Genomic DNA, 17,400 nt, shown 5'->3' on the forward strand with positions numbered 1-17,400 from the left:
ATATCTGTAAGACTTTTGTGGACATCGGTCTATAGATTGTGTATACTGCGTGTGGTGCAGATTGGTGAAAAAACCTAGGAGGAGATACATTTTGAGTGTTTTACACTAAATCCAATATGGCGGGAAATCAAATATGGTGGAAAATGATGTCATAGGGTGCGTTGAACTTGGCTTGAGCGAAGGAATCCAACGCTGCCTCGTTTTTGAAAATCAGGCTTACAGGTCAAAAGTTGCATGCACAAATGCACCTCCAACTTTGACAGGTTGGTGGCGCTAGAGCGTTCAAGCTGTGGACATGGGTCTTGGTGAGAAGACTTTGGGGACTGTCATGAATGAGTGTGCCAATTTTCCCAACTTTTTACCATACGGTTCTATGGGCTGCCATAGACTCCAATGGCAGAAGAATAATAATAATAATAATAAGAAAAGGTACAAGAACAATGGGTGCCAGCGCTTAGCGCTTCGCTGCTTGGCCCCCAATAACTAGTGCTGCGAGCAGCAGTGAGCGGGCCCTCGCACCCCATGCGGGTTGGGGTGTGGCGCCGTTAAAGGGTGTGCTATTTCGGTGTCCAGTACTGACAGAAACTTCCTGTCACCAGTAGGTGGCGCTCTAAGCGTGACTCAATACCGACGCATAGATGTGTTCAGGACAGTACCTTGATGAAGCGTGAGAAATGTTGTGTAAATCGGACAAAGTATGTAGGAGTTATGAGGACTTCCTGTTTCACCAGTAGGTGGCGCTGTAAGTGTGACTCAATACCGACGCATAGATGTGTTCAGAAGGTGACCTTCATGAAGCGTCAGCAATTTGGTGCAAATCGGATGATGTATGCAGGAGTTATGAGGACTTCCTGTTTCACCAATAGGTGGCGCTATACGTATGACGCAATACTGACACATAGATGTGTTCAGGTCAGAACCGTCATGAAGCGTGAGCTATATCGGACAAATTGGATAATGTATGGAGGAGTAATGAGGACTTCCTGTTTCACCAATAGGTGGCGCTATAAGTATGACGCAATACTGAAACATAGATGTGTTCAGGACAGAACCGTCATGAAGCGTGAGATATATCGGACAAATTGGATAATGTATGAAGGAGTTATGAGGACTTCCTTTTTCACCAATAGGTGGCGCTATAAGTATGATGCAATACTGACACATAGATGTGTTCAGGACAGAACCGTCATGAAGCGTGAGATATATCGGACAAATTGGATAATGTAGGGAGGAGTTATGAGGACTTCCTCTTTCACCAATAGGTGGCGCTATAAGTATGACGCAATACTGACACATAGATGTGTTCAGGACAGGACCATCATGAAGCGTGAGATATATCGGACAAATTGGATAATGTATGGAGGAGTTATGAGGACTTCGTGTTTTATGGCGAAATGTCAAACTTTAGCGGGGCGCCACGGCAAGGGTGTGTTGTGAAAACTCAATTTTTTTGATAACTTTTGATCACAAAGGTCTTAAGATGAAGCTGACCCGATATGAAGTTGATCGGATGAAATCTGTAGGAGGAGTTCGTCGAAGTACGAGGCATGGAAATGGTCAAAACAAGGACAAAATGGCACATTAAAAGCAAAATGGCGGCCTTCCTGTTGCATGTTGGGTATAGCTCCAAGAGACATTTAAGTGCGTCTCGATGAAATACATATGCCCTCCGAATTTCGTTCGCCTACATCAAACTGAAAGGTGGGGCTCGCCATTTTAAACTTTCCAGGGGGCGCTCTTGAGCCGTTTTGCCACGCCCATTTCCGTCACCCATAATTTATCAAATTTTTCACCGGGCCTGACGTATCTGCAAAGTTTCATCCGTTTTCATCGATGTTCAGGCCCCCTAAAAGGCATTTGTTTGGAGTAAAGAAGAAGGAGAATAATAATAATAATAATAATAATCCTTCGAGTTTCAATAGGGCCTCGCACAGCCAGTGCTCGGGCCCTAATAATAATCCTTCGAGTTTCAATAGGGCCTCGCACCGCCAGTGCTCGGGCCCTAATAATCCTTCGAAATTCAATAGGGCCTCGCACCGCCAGTGCTCGGGCCCTAACTAGGGCTGCGAGCAGCAGTGAGCGGGCCCTCGCACCCCACGCGTGTCGGGGTGTGGCGCCGTTAAAGGGTGTGCTATTTTGGTGTGCAGTACTGAGAGACACTTCCTGTCACCAGTAGGTGGCGCTCTAGGCGTGACTCAATACCGAAGCATAGATGTGTTCAGGACGGTACCTTGATGAAGCGTGAGAAATGTTGAGTAAATCGGTTAACGTATGTAGGAGTTATGAGGACTTCCTGTTTCACCAGTAGGTGGCGCTGTAAGTGTGACTCAATACCGACGCATAGATGTGTTCAGAATGTCACCTTCATGAAGCGTCAGCAATTTGGTGCAAATCGGATGATGTATGCAGGAGTTATGAGGACTTCCTGTTTCACCAATAGGTGGCGCTATAAGTATGACGCCATACTGAAACATAGATGTGTTCAGGACAGAACCGTCATGAAGCGTGAGATATATCGGACAAATTGGATAATGTATGGAGGAGTTATGAGGACTTCCTGTTTCACCAATAGGTGGCGCTATAAGTATGACGCAATAGTGACACATAGATGTGTTCAGGACAGAACCGTCATGAAGCGTGAGATATATCGGACAAATTGGATAATGTATGGAGGAGTTATGAGGACTTCCTGTTTCACCAATAGGTGGCGCTATAAGTAGGACGCAATACTGACACATTGATGTGTTCAGGACAGAACCGTCATGAAGCGTGAGATATATCGGACAAATTGGATAATGTATGGAGGAGTAATGAGGACTTCCTGTTTCACCAATAGGTGGCGCTATAAGTATGACGCAATACTGACACATAGATGTGTTCATGACAGAACCGTCATGAAGCGTGAGATATATCGGACAAATTGGATAATGTATGGAGGAGTTATGAGGACTTCCTGTTTCACCAATACGTGGCGCTATAAGTATGACGCCATACTGAAACATAGATGTGTTCAGGACAGAACCGTCATGAAGCGTGAGATATATCGGACAAATCGGATAATGTATGGAGGAGTTATGAGGACTTCCTGTTTCACCAATAGGTGGCGCTATAAGTATGACGCAATAGTGACACATAGATGTGTTCAGGACAGAACCGTCATGAAGCGTGAGATATATCGGACAAATTGGATAATGTATGGAGGAGTTATGAGGACTTCCTGTTTCACCAATAGGTGGCGCTCTAGGCGTGACTCAATACCGAAGCATAGATGTGTTCAGGACGGTACCTTGATGAAGCGTGAGAAATGTTGAGTAAATCGGATAACGTATGTAGGAGTTATGAGGACTTCCTGTTTCACCAGTAGGTGGCGCTGTAAGTGTGACTCAATACCGACACATAGATGGGTTCAGAAGGCCACCTTCATGAAGCGTCAGCAATTTGGTGCAAATCGGATGATGTATGCAGGAGTTATGAGGACTTCCTGTTTCACCAATAGGTGGCGCTATTCGTATGACGCAATACTGACACATAGATGTGTTCAGGACAGAACCGACTTGAAGCGTGAGCTATATCGGACAAATTGGATAATGTATGGAGGAGTTATGAGGACTTCCTGTTTCACCAATAGGTGGCGCTATAAGTATGACGCCATACTGAAACATAGATGTGTTCAGGACAGAACCGTCATGAAGCGTGAGATATATCGGACAAATTGGATAATGTATGGAGGAGTTATGAGGACTTCCTGTTTCACCAATAGGTGGCGCTATAAGTATGACGCAATAGTGACACATAGATGTGTTCAGGACAGAACCGTCATGAAGCGTGAGATATATCGGACAAATTGGATAATGTATGGAGGAGTTATGAGGACTTCCTGTTTCACCAATAGGTGGCGCTATAAGTAGGACGCAATACTGACACATAGATGTGTTCAGGACAGAACCGTCATGAAGCGTGAGATATATCGGACAAATTGGATAATGTATGGAGGAGTAATGAGGACTTCCTGTTTCACCAATAGGTGGCGCTATAAGTATGACGCAATACTGACACATAGATGTGTTCATGACAGAACCGTCATGAAGCGTGAGATATATCGGACAAATTGGATAATGTATGGAGGAGTTATGAGGACTTCGTGTTTTATGGCGAAATGTCAAACTTTAGCGGGGCGCCACGGCAAGGGTGTGTGGTGAAAACTCAATTTTTTTGATAACTTTTGATCACAAAGGTCTTAAGATGAAGCTGACCCGATATGAAGTTGATCGGATGAAATCTGTAGGAGGAGTTCGTCAAAGTACGAGGCATGGAAATGGTCAAAACAAGGACAAAATGGCACATTAAGAGCAAAATGGCGGACTTCCTGTTGCATGTTGGGTATAGCTCCAAGAGACATTTTAGTGTGGCTCGATGAAATACATATGCCCACCGAATTTCGTTCGCCTACATTAAACTGAAAGGTGGGGCTCGCCATTTTAAATTTTCCAGGGGGCGCTCTTGAGCCGTTTTGCCACGCCCATTTCCGTCACCCATGAATTATCAAATTTTTCACCGGGACTGACGTATCCGCAAAGTTTCATCCGTTTTCATCGATGTTTAGGCCGCCAAAAAGGCATTTGTTTTGGAAGAAGAAGGAGAACTAGGGCTGCGAGCAGCAGTGAGCGGGCCCTCGCACCCCACGCGTGTCGGGGTGTGGCGCCGTTAAAGGGTGTGCTATTTTGGTGTGCAGTACTGAGAGACACTTCCTGTCACCAGTAGGTGGCGCTCTAGGCGTGACTCAATACCGAAGCATAGATGTGTTCAGGACGGTACCTTGATGAAGCGTGAGAAATGTTGAGTAAATCGGTTAACGTATGTAGGAGTTATGAGGACTTCCTGTTTCACCAGTAGGTGGCGCTGTAAGTGTGACTCAATACCGACGCATAGATGTGTTCAGAATGTCACCTTCATGAAGCGTCAGCAATTTGGTGCAAATCGGATGATGTATGCAGGAGTTATGAGGACTTCCTGTTTCACCAATAGGTGGCGCTATAAGTATGACGCAATACTGACACATAGATGTGTTCAGAACAGAACCGTCATGAAGCGTGAGATATATCGGACAAATTGGATAATGTATGTAGGAGTTATGAGGACTTCCTGTTTCACCAATAGGTGGCGCTATAAGTATGACGCAATACTGACACATAGATGTGTTCAGGAGAGAACCGTCATGAAGCGTGAGATATATCAGACAAATTGGATAATGTATGTAGTAGTTATGAGGACTTCCTGTTTCACCAATAGGTGGCGCTATAAGTATGACGCAATACTGACACATAGATGTGTTCAGGACAGAACCCTCATGAAGCGTGAGATATATCGGACAAATTGGATAATGTATGGAGGAGTTATGAGGACTTCCTGTTTCACCAATAGGTGGCGCTATAAGTATGACGCAATACTGACACATAGATGTGTTCAGGACAGAACCCTCATGAAGCGTGAGATATATCGGACAAATTGGATAATGTATGGAGGAGTTATGAGGACTTCGTGTTTTATGGCGAAATGTCAAACTTTGGCGGGGCGCCACGGCAAGGGTGTTTGGTGAAAACTCAATTTTTTTGATAACTTTTGATCACAAAGGTCTTAAGATGAAGCTGACCCGATATGAAGTTGATCGGATGAAATCTGTAGGAGGAGTTCGTCGAAGTACGAGGCATGGAAATGGTCAAAACAAGGACAAAATGGCACATTAAGAGCAAAATGGCGGACTTCCTGTTGCATGTTGGGTATAGCTCCAAGAGACATTTAAGTGTGGCTCGATGAAATACATATGCCCTCCGAATTTCGTTCGCCTACATCAAACTGAAAGGTGGGGCTCGCCATTTGAAACTTTCCAGGGGGCGCTCTTGAGCCGTTTTGCCACGCCCATTTCCGTCACCCATGAATTATCAAATTTTTCACCGGGACTGACGTATCTGCAAAGTTTCATCCGTTTTCATCGATGTTCAGGCCGCCTAAAAGGCATTTGTTTGGAGTAAAGAAGAAGAAGAAGAAGAAGAACAAGAAGGTAGAATAATAATCCTTCGAAATACAATAGGGCCTCGCACCGCCAGTGCTCGGGCCCTAACTAGGGCTGCGAGCAGCAGTGAGCGGGCCCTCGCACCCCAAGCGTGTCGGGGTGCGCGCCGTTAAAGGGTGTGCTATTTCGGTGTCCAGTACTGAGAGAAACTTCCTGTCACCAGTAGGTGGCGCTCTAAGCGTGACTCAATACCGATACATAGATGTGGTCAGGACAGTACCTTGATGAAGCGTGAGAAATGTTGTGTAAATCGGACAATGTATGTAGGACTTATGATGACTTCCTGCTTGACCTGTAGGCGGCGCTATACGCATGACTCAATACTGACCTACAGATGAGTTCAGGACGCGACCTTCATCAAGCGTGTGCAATGTGGTGTAAATCGGATAATGTTTGTAGGAGTTATGAGGACTTCCTGTTTCACCAGTAGGTGGCGCTGTAGGTATGACGCAATACTGACTTACAGATGTGTTCAAGATGCGACCTTCATCAAGCATGAGCAATTTGGAGTAAATCGGATGACGTATGCTGGAGCTATGAGGACTTCCTGTTTCACCAATAGGTGGCGCTATAAGTATGACGCAATACTGACACATAGATGTGTTCAGGACATAACCCTCATGAAGCGTGAGATATATCGGACAAATCGGATAATGTATGGAGGAGTTATGAGGACATCGTGTTTTATGGCGAAATGTCAAACTTTGGCGGGGCGCCACGGCAAGGGTGTTTGGTGAAAACTCAATTTTTTTGATAACTTTTGATCACAAAGGTCTTAAGATGAAACTGACCCGATATGAAGTTGATCGGATGAAATCTGTAGGAGGAGTTCGTCGAAGTACGAGGCATGGAAATGGTCAAAACAAGGACAAAATGGCACATTAAGAGCAAAATGGCAGACTTCCTGTTGCATGTTGGGTATAGCTCCAAGAGACATTTCAGTGTGTCTCGATGAAATACATATGCCCTCCGAATTTCGTTCGCCTACATCAAACTGAAAGGTGGGGCTCGCCATTTTAAATTTTCCAGGGGGCGCTCTTGAGCCGGTTTGCCACGCCTATTTCCGGCACCCATGAATTATCAAATTTTTCACCGGGACTGACGTATCTGCAAAGTTTCATCCGTTTTCATCGATGTTTAGGCCGCCAAAAAGGCATTTGTTTCGGAAGAAGGAGAAGAATAATAATAACTAGTGCTGCGAGCAGCAGTGAGCGGGCCCTCGCACCCCACGCGTGTCGGGGTGCTGCGCCGTTAAAGGCTGTGCTATTTCGGTGTGCAGTACTGAGAGAAACTTCCTGTCACCAGTAGGTGGCGCTCTAGGCGTGACTCAATACCGAAGCATAGATGTGTTCAGGACGGTACCTTGATGAAGCGTGAGAAATGTTGAGTAAATCGGATAACGTATGTAGGAGTTATGAGGACTTCCTGTTTCACCAGTAGGTGGCGCTGTAAGTGTGACTCAATACCGACACATAGATGGGTTCAGAAGGCCACCTTCATGAAGCGTCAGCAATTTGGTGCAAATCGGATGATGTATGCAGGAGTTATGAGGACTTCCTGTTTCACCAATAGGTGGCGCTATACGTATGACGCAATACTGACACATAGATGTGTTCAGGACAGAACCGTCATGAAGCGTGAGATATATCGGACAAATTGGATAATGTATGGAGGAGTTATGAGGACTTCCTGTTTCACCAATAGGTGGCGCTATAAGTATGACGCAATACTGAAACATAGATGTGTTCAGGACAGAACCGTCATGAAGCGTGAGATATATCGGACAAATCCGATAATGTATGGAGGAGTTATGGGGACTTCCTGTTTCACCAATAGGTGGCGCTATAAGTATGATGCAATACTGACACATAGGTGTGTTCAGGACAGAACCGTCATGAAGCGTGAGATATATCGGACGAATTGGATAATGTATGTAGGAGTTATGAGGACTTCCTGTTTCACCAATAGGTGGCGCTATAAGTATGACGCAATACTGACACATAGATGTGTTCAGGACAGAACCGTCACGAAGCGTCAGCAATTTAGTGCAAATCGGATGATGTATGCAGGAGTTATGAGGACTTCCTGTTTCACCAATAGGTGGCGCTATAAGTATGACGCAATACTGACACATAGATGTGTTCAGCACAGAACCGTCATGAAGCGTGAGATATATCGGACAAATTGGATAATGTATGTAGGAGTTATGAGGACTTCCTGTTTCACCAATAGGTGGCGCAATAAGTATGATGCAATACTGACACAAAGATGTGTTCAGGACAGAACCGTCATGAAGCGTGAGATATATCGGACAAATTGGATAATGTATGGAGGAGTTATGAGGACTTCCTGTTTCACCAATAGGTGGCGCTATAAGTATGACGCAATACTGACACATAGATGTGTTCAGGACAGAACCGTCATGAAGCATGAGATATATCGGACAAATCGGATAATGTATGGAGGAGTTATGAGGACTTCCTGTTTCAACAATAGGTGGCGCTATAAGTATGACGCAATACTGACACATAGATGTGTTCAGGACAGAAGCGTCATGAAGCGTGAGATATATCGGACAAATCCGATAATGTATGGGGGAGTTATGAGGACTTCCTGTTTCACCAATAGGTGGCGCTATAAGTATGACGCAATACTGACCCATAGATGTGTTCAGGACACAACCGTCATGAAGCGTGAGATATATCGGACAAATCCGATAATGTATGGAGGAGTTATGAGGACTTCCTGTTTCACCAATAGGTGGCGCTATAAGTATGACGCAATACTGACCCATAGATGTGTTCAGGACAGAACCGTCATGAAGCGTGAGATATATCAGACAAATCGGATAATGTATGGAGGAGTTATGAGGACATCGTGTTTTATGGCGAAATGTCAAACTTTGGCGGGGCGCCGCGGCAAGGGTGTTTGGTGAAAACTCAATTTTTTTGATAACTTTTGATCACAAAGGTCTTAAGATGAAGCTGACCCGATATGAAGTTGATCGGATGAAATCTGTAGGAGGAGTTCGTCGAAGTACGAGGCATGGAAATGGTCAAAACAAGGACAAAATGGCACATTAAGAGCAAAATGGCGGACTTCCTGTTGCATGTTGGGTATAGCTCCAAGAGACATTTTAGTGTGTCTCGATGAAATACATGTGCCCTCCGAATTTCTTTCCCCTACATCCAACTGAAAGGTGGGGCTCGCCATTTTAAACTTTCCAGGGGGCGCTCTTGAGCCGTTTTGCCACGCCCATTTCCGTCACCAATGAAATATCCGATTTTCACCAGGACTGATGTATCTGCAAAGTTTCATCCGTTTTCATTGATGTTTAGGCCGCCAAAAAGGCATTTGTTTGGGGAGAAGAAGAAGGTAGAATAATAACTAGTGCTGCGAGCAGCAGTGAGCGGGCCCTCGCACCCCACGCGTGTCGGGGTGCTGCGCCGTTAAAGGCTGTGCTATTTCGGTGTGCAGTACTGAGAGAAACTTCCTGTCACCAGTAGGTGGCGCTCTAGGCGTGACTCAATACCAAAGCATAGATGTGTTCAGGACGGTACCTTGATGAAGCGTGAGAAATGTTGAGTAAATCGGATAACGTATGTAGGAGTTATGAGGACTTCCTGTTTCACCAGTAGGTGGCGCTGTAAGTGTGACTCAATACCGACGCATAGATGTGTTCAGAAGGTGACCTTCATGAAGCGTCAGCAATTTGGTGCAAATCGGATGATGTATGCAGGAGTTATGAGGACTTCCTGTTTCACCACTAGGTGGCGCTATAAGTATGACGCAATACTGACACAAAGATGTGTTCAGGACAGAACCGTCATGAAGCGTGAGATAAATCGGACAAATCGGATAATGTATGGAGGAGTTATGAGGACTTCCTGTTTCACCAATAGGTGGCGCTATAAGTATGACGCAATACTGACACATAGATGTGTTCAGGACAGAACCGTCATGAAGCGTGAGATATATCGGACAAATTGGATAATGTATGGAGGAGTTATGAGGACTTCCTGTTTCACCAATAGGTGGCGCTATAAGTATGACGCAATACTGACACATAGATGTGTTCAGGACAGAACCGTCATGAAGCGTGAGATAAATCGGACAAATCGGATAATGTATGGAGGAGTTATGAGGACTTCCTGTTTCACCAATAGGTGGCGCTATAAGTATGACGCAATACTGACACATAGATGTGTTCAGGACAGAACCGTCATGAAGCGTGAGATATATCGGACAAATTGGATAATGTATGGAGGAGTTATGAGGACTTCCTGTTTCACCAATAGGTGGCGCTATAAGTATGACGCAATACTGACACATAGATGTGTTCAGGACAGAACCGTCATGAAGCGTGAGATATATCGGACAAATTGGATAATGTATGGAGGAGTTATGAGGACTTCCTGTTTCACCAACAGGTGGCGCTATAAGTATGACGCAATACTGACACATAGATGTGTTCAGGACAGAACCGTCATGAAGCGTGAGATATATCGGACAAATTGGATAATGTATGGAGGAGTTATGAGGACTTCCTGTTTCACCAATAGGTGGCGCTATGAGTATGACGCAATACTGACACATAGATGTGTTCAGGACAGAACCGTCATGAAGCGTGAGCTATATCGGACAAATTGGATAATGTATGGAGGAGTTATGAGGACTTCCTGTTTCACCAATAGGTGGCGCTATAAGTATGACGCAATACTGAAACATAGATGTGTTCAGGAGAGAACCGTCATGAAGCGTGAGATATATCGGACAAATCGGATAATGTATGGAGGAGTTATGAGGACTTCCTGTTTTACCAATAGGTGGCGCTATAAGTATGATGCAATACTGACACATAGATGTGTTCAGGACAGAACCGTCATGAAGCGTGAGATATATCGGACAAATCCGATAATGTATGGAGGAGTTATGGGGACTTCCTGTTTCACCAATAGGTGGCGCTATAAGTATGATGCAATACTGACACATAGATGTGTTCAGGACAGAACCGTCATGAAGCGTGAGATATATCGGACAAATCGGATAATGTATGGAGAAGTTATGAGGACATCGTGTTTTATGGCGAAATGTCAAATTTTGGCGGGGCGCCACGGCAAGGGTGTTTGGTGAAAACTCAATTTCCTTGATAACTTTTGATCACAAAGGGCTTAAGATGAAGCTGACCGAGTATGAAGTTGATCGGATGAAATCTGTAGGAGGAGTTCGTCGAAGTACGAGGCATGGAAATGGTCAAAACAAGGACAAAATGGCACATTAAGAGCAAAATGGCGGACTTCCTGTTGCATGTTGGGTATAGCTCCAAGAGACATTTAAGTGTGGCTCGATGAAATACATATGCCCACCGAATTTCGTTCGCCTACATCAAACTGAAAGGTGGGGCTCGCCATTTTAAACTTTCCAGGGGGCGCTCTTGAGCCGTTTTGCCACGCCCATTTCCGTCACCAATGATATATCCGATTTTCACCGGGACTGATGTATCTGCAAAGTTTCATCCGTTTTCATTGATGTTTAGGCCGCCAAAAAGGCATTTGTTTCGGAAGAAGAAGGAGAAGAAGGAGAATAAGGAGAATAATAATAATCCTTCGAGTTTCAATAGGGCCTCGCACCGCCAGTGCTCGGGCCCTAACTAGTGCTGCGAGCAGCAGTGAGCGGGCCCTCGCACCCCACGCGGGTCGGGGTGTGGCGCCGTTAAAGGGTGTGCTATTTCGGTGTCCAGTACTGACAGAAACTTCCTGTCACCAGTAGGTGGCGCTCTAAGCGTGACTCAATACCGACGCATAGATGTGTTCAGGACAGTACCTTGATGAAGTGTGAGAAATGTTGTGTAAATCGGACAAAGTATGTAGGAGTTATGAGGACTTCCTGTAAGCAGTAGGTGGCGCTGTAAGTATGACGCAATACTGACCTACAGATGTGTTCAAGATGCGACCTTCATCAAGCATGAGCAATTTGGAGTAAATCGGATAATGTATGTAGGAGTTATGAGTACTTCCTGTTTCACCAGTAGGTGGCGCTGTAAGTGTTACTCAATACCGACGCATAGATGTGTTCAGAAGGTGACCTTCATGAAGCGTCAGCAATTTGGTGCAAATCGGATGATGTATGCAGGAGTTATGAGGACTTCCTGTTTCACCAATAGGTGGCGCTATAAGTATGACGCAATACTGACACATAGATGTGTTCAGGACAGAACCGTCATGAAGCGTGAGATAAATCGGACAAATCGGATAATGTATGGAGGAGTTATGAGGACTTCCTGTTTCACCAATAGGTGGCGCTATAAGTATGATGCAATACTGACACATAGATGTGTTCAGGACAGAACCGTCATGAAGCGTGAGATATATCGGACAAATCCGATAATGTATGGAGGAGTTATGGGGACTTCCTGTTTCACCAATAGGTGGCGCTATACGTATGACGCAATACTGACACATAGATGTGTTCAGGACAGAACCGTCATGAAGCGTGTGCTATATCGGACAAATTGGATAATGTATGGAGGAGTTATGAGGACTTCCTGTTTCACCAATAGGTGGCGCTATAAGTATGACGCAATACTGACACATAGATGTGTTCAGGACAGAACCGTCATGAAGCGTGAGATATATCGGACAAATCGGATAATGTATGGAGAAGTTATGAGGACATCGTGTTTTATGGCGAAATGTCAAACTTTGGCGGGGCGCCACGGCAAGGGTGTTTGGTGAAAACTCAATTTTCTTGATAACTTTTGATCACAAAGGGCTTAAGATGAAGCTGACCGAGTATGAAGTTGATCGGATGAAATCTGTAGGAGGAGTTCGTTGAAATACGAGGCATGGAAATGGTCAAAACAAGGACAAAATGGCACATTAAAAGCAAAATGGCGGCCTTCCTGTTGCATGTTGGGTACAGCTCTAAGAGACATTTTAGTGTGGCTCGATGAAATACATATGCCCTCCGAATTTCGTTCGCCTACATCAAACTGAAAGGTGGGGCTCGCCATTTGAAACTTTCCAGGGGGCGCTCTTGAGCCGTTTTGCCACGCCCATTTCCGTCACCCATGAATTATCAAATTTTTCACCGGGACTGACGTATCTGCAAAGTTTCATCCGTTTTCATCGATGTTTAGGCCGCCAAAAAGGCATTTGTTTTGGAAGAAGAAGAAGGAGAAGGAGAAGGAGAATAATCCTTCGAAATACAATAGGGCCTCGCACCGCCAGTGTGCTCGGGCCCTAACTAGTGCTGCGAGCAGCAGTGAGCGGGCCCTCGCACCCCACGCGTGTCGGGGTGCTGCGCCGTTAAAGGCTGTGCTATTTCGGTGTGCAGTACTGAGAGAAACTTCCTGTCACCAGTAGGTGGCGCTCTAGGCGTGACTCAATACCGAAGCATAGATGTGTTCAGGACGGTACCTTGATGAAGCGTGAGAAATGTTGAGTAAATCGGATAACGTATGTAGGAGTTATGAGGACTTCCTGTTTCACCAGTAGGTGGCGCTGTGAGTGTGACTCAATACCGACACATAGATGGGTTCAGAAGGCCACCTTCATGAAGCGTCAGCAATTTGGTGCAAATCGGATGATGTATGCAGGAGTTATGAGGACTTCCTGTTTCACCAATAGGTGGCGCTATACGTATGACGCAATACTGACACATAGATGTGTTCAGGACAGAACCGTCATGAAGCGTGAGAAATATCGGACAAATTGGATAATGTATGGAGGAGTTATGAGGACTTCGTGTTTTATGGCGAAATGTCAAACTTTGGCGGGGCGCCACGGCAAGGGTGTTTGGTGAAAACTCAATTTTTTTGATAACTTTTGATCACAAAGGTCTTAAGATGAAGCTGACCCGATATGAAGTTGATCGGATGAAATCTGTAGGAGGAGTTCGTCGAAGTACGAGGCATGGAAATGGTCAAAACAAGGACAAAATGGCACATTAAGAGCAAAATGGCGGACTTCCTGTTGCATGTTGGGTATAGCTCCAAGAGACATTTACGTGTGGCTCGATGAAATACATATGCCCACCGAATTTCGTTCGCCTACATCAAACTGAAAGGTGGGGCTCGCCATTTTAAACTTTCCAGGGGGCGCTCTTGAGCCGTTTTGCCACACCCATTTCCGTCACCCATGAATTATCAAATTTTTCACCGGGACTGACGTATCTGCAAAGTTTCATCCGTTTTCATCGATGTTCAGGCCGCCTAAAAGGCATTTGTTTGGAGTAAAGAAGGAGAAGGAGAATAATAATAATAATAATAATAATCCTTCGAGTTTCAATAGGGCCTCGCACAGCCAGTGCTCGGGCCCTAACTAGTGCTGCGAGCAGCAGTGAGCGGGCCCTCGCACCCCACGCGGGTCGGGGTGTGGCGCCGTTAAAGGGTGGGCTTTTTCGGTGTCCAGTACTGACAGAAACTTCCTGTCACCAGTAGGTGGCGCTCTAAGCGTGACTCAATACCGACGCATAGATGTGTTCAGGACAGTACCTTGATGAAGCGTGAGAAATGTTGTGTAAATCGGACAAAGTATGTAGGAGTTATGAGGACTTCCTGTAAGCAGTAGGTGGCGCTGTAGGTATGACGCAATACTGACCTACAGATGTGTTCAAGATGTGACCTTCATCAAGCATGAGCAATTTGGAGTAAATCGGATAATGTATGTAGGAGTTATGAGTACTTCCTGTTTCACCAGTAGGTGGCGCTGTAAGTGTAACTCAATACCGACGCATAGATGTGTTCAGAAGGTGACCTTCATGAAGCGTCAGCAATTTGGTGCAAATCGGATGATGTATGCAGGAGTTATGAGGACTTCCTGTTTCACCAATAGGTGGCGCTATACGTATGACGCAATACTGACACATAGATGTGTTCAGGACAGAACCGTCATGAAGCGTGAGCTATATCGGACAAATTGGATAATGTATGGAGGAGTTATGAGGACTTCCTGTTTCACCAATAGGTGGCGCTATAAGTATGACGCAATACTGAAACATAGATGTGTTGAGGACAGAACCGTCATGAAGCGTGAGATATATCGGACAAATTGGATAATGTATGGAGGAGTAATAAGGACTTCCTGTTTCACCAATAGGTGGCGCTATAAGTATGACGCAATACTGACACATAGATGTGTTCAGGACAGAACCGTCATGAAGCGTGAGATATATCGGACAAATCGGATAATGTATGGAGGAGTTATGAGGACTTCCTGTTTCACCAATAGGTGGCGCTATAAGTATGACGCAATACTGACACATAGATGTGTTCAGGACAGAACCGTCATGAAGCGTGAGATATATCGGACAAATTGGATAATGTATGGAGGAGTTATGAGGACTTCCTGTTTCACCAATAGGTGGCGCTATAAGTATGACGCAATACTGACACATAGATGTGTTCAGGACAGAACCGTCATGAAGCGTGAGACATATCGGACAAATCGGATAATGTATGGAGGAGTTATGAGGACGTACTGTTTCACCAATAGGTGGCGCTATAAGTATGACGCAATACTGACACATAGATGTGTTCAGGACATAACCGTCATGAAGCGTGACATATATCGGACAAATTGAATAATGTATGGAGGAGTTATGAGGACTTCGTGTTTTATGGCGAAATGTCAAACTTTGGCGGGGCGCCACGGCAAGGGTGTTTGGTGAAAACTCAATTTTTTTGATAACGTTTGATCACAAAGGTCTTAAGATGAAGCTGACCCGATATGAAGTTGATCGGATGAAATCTGTAGGAGGAGTTCGTCGAAGTCCGAGGCATGGAAATGGTCAAAACAAGGACAAAATGGCACATTAAGAGCAAAATGGCGGACTTCCTGTTGCATGTTGGGTATAGCTCCAAGAGACATTTAAGTGTGGCTCGATGAAATACATATGCCCTCCGAATTTCGTTCGCCTACATCAAACTGAAAGGTGGGGCTCGCCATTTGAAACTTTCCAGGGGGCGCTCTTGAGCCGTTTTGCCACGCCCATTTCCGTCACCCATGAATTATCAAATTTTTCACCGGGACTGACGTATCTGCAAAGTTTCATCCGTTTTCATCGATGTTCAGGCCGCCTAAAAGGCATTTGTTTGGAGTAAAGAAGAAGAAGAAGAAGAAGAACAAGAAGGTAGAATAATAATCCTTCGAAATACAATAGGGCCTCGCACCGCCAGTGCTCGGGCCCTAATAATCCTTCGAAATTCAATAGGGCCTCGCACCGCCAGTGCTCGGGCCCTAACTAGTGCTGCGAGCAGCAGTGAGCGGGCCCTCGCACCCCACGCGGGTCGGGGTGTGGCGCCGTTAAAGGGTGTGCTATTTCGGTGTCCAGTTCTGACAGAAAAGTCCTGTCACCAGTAGGTGGCGCTCTAAGCGTGACTCAATACCGACGCATAGATGTGTTCAGGACAGTACCTTGATGAAGCGTGAGAAATGTTGTGTAAATCGGACAAAGTATGTAGGACTTATGAGGACTTCCTGTAAGCAGTAGGTGGCGCTGTAGGTATGACGCAATACTGACCTACAGATGTGTTCAAGATGCGACCTTCATGAAGCGTCAGCAATTTGGTGCAAATCGGATGATGTATGCAGGAGTTATGAGGACTTCCTGTTTCACCAATAGGTGGCGCTATAAGTATGAAGCAATACTGACACATAGATGTGTTTAGGACAGAACCGTCATGAATCGTGAGATAAATCGGACAAATCGGACAAGTATGTAGGAGTTATGAGGACTTCCTGTAAGCAGTAGGTGGCGCTGTAGGTATGACGCAATACTGACCTACAGATGTGTTCAAGATGCGACCTTCATCAAGCATTAGCAATTTGGAGTAAATCGGATAATGTATGTAGGAGTTATGAGTACTTCCTGTTTCACCAGTAGGTGGCGCTGTAAGTGTAACTCAATACCGACGCATAGATGTGTTCAGAAGGTGACCTTCATGAAGCGTCAGCAATTTGGTGCAAATCGGATAATGTATGCAGGAGTTATGAGGACTTCCTGTTTCACCAATAGGTGGCGCTATAAGTATGACGCAATACTGACACATAGATGTGTTCAGGACAGAACCGTCATGAAGCGTGAGATAAATCAGACAAATCGGATAATATATGGAGGAGTTATGAGGACTTCCTGTTTCACCAATAGGTGGCGCTATAAGTATGACGCAATACTGACACATAGATGTGTTTAGGACAGAACCGTCATGAAGCGTGAGATATATCGGACAAATCGGATAATGTATGGAGGAGTTATGAGGACTTCCTGTTTCACCAATAGGTGGCGCTATAAGTATGATGCAATACTGACACATAGATGTGTTCAGGACA

The sequence above is a fragment of the Borostomias antarcticus genome (assembly GCF_949987555.1).
Source record: "Borostomias antarcticus genome assembly, chromosome: 8".
Lineage (NCBI taxonomy): Eukaryota > Metazoa > Chordata > Actinopteri > Stomiiformes > Stomiidae > Borostomias > Borostomias antarcticus.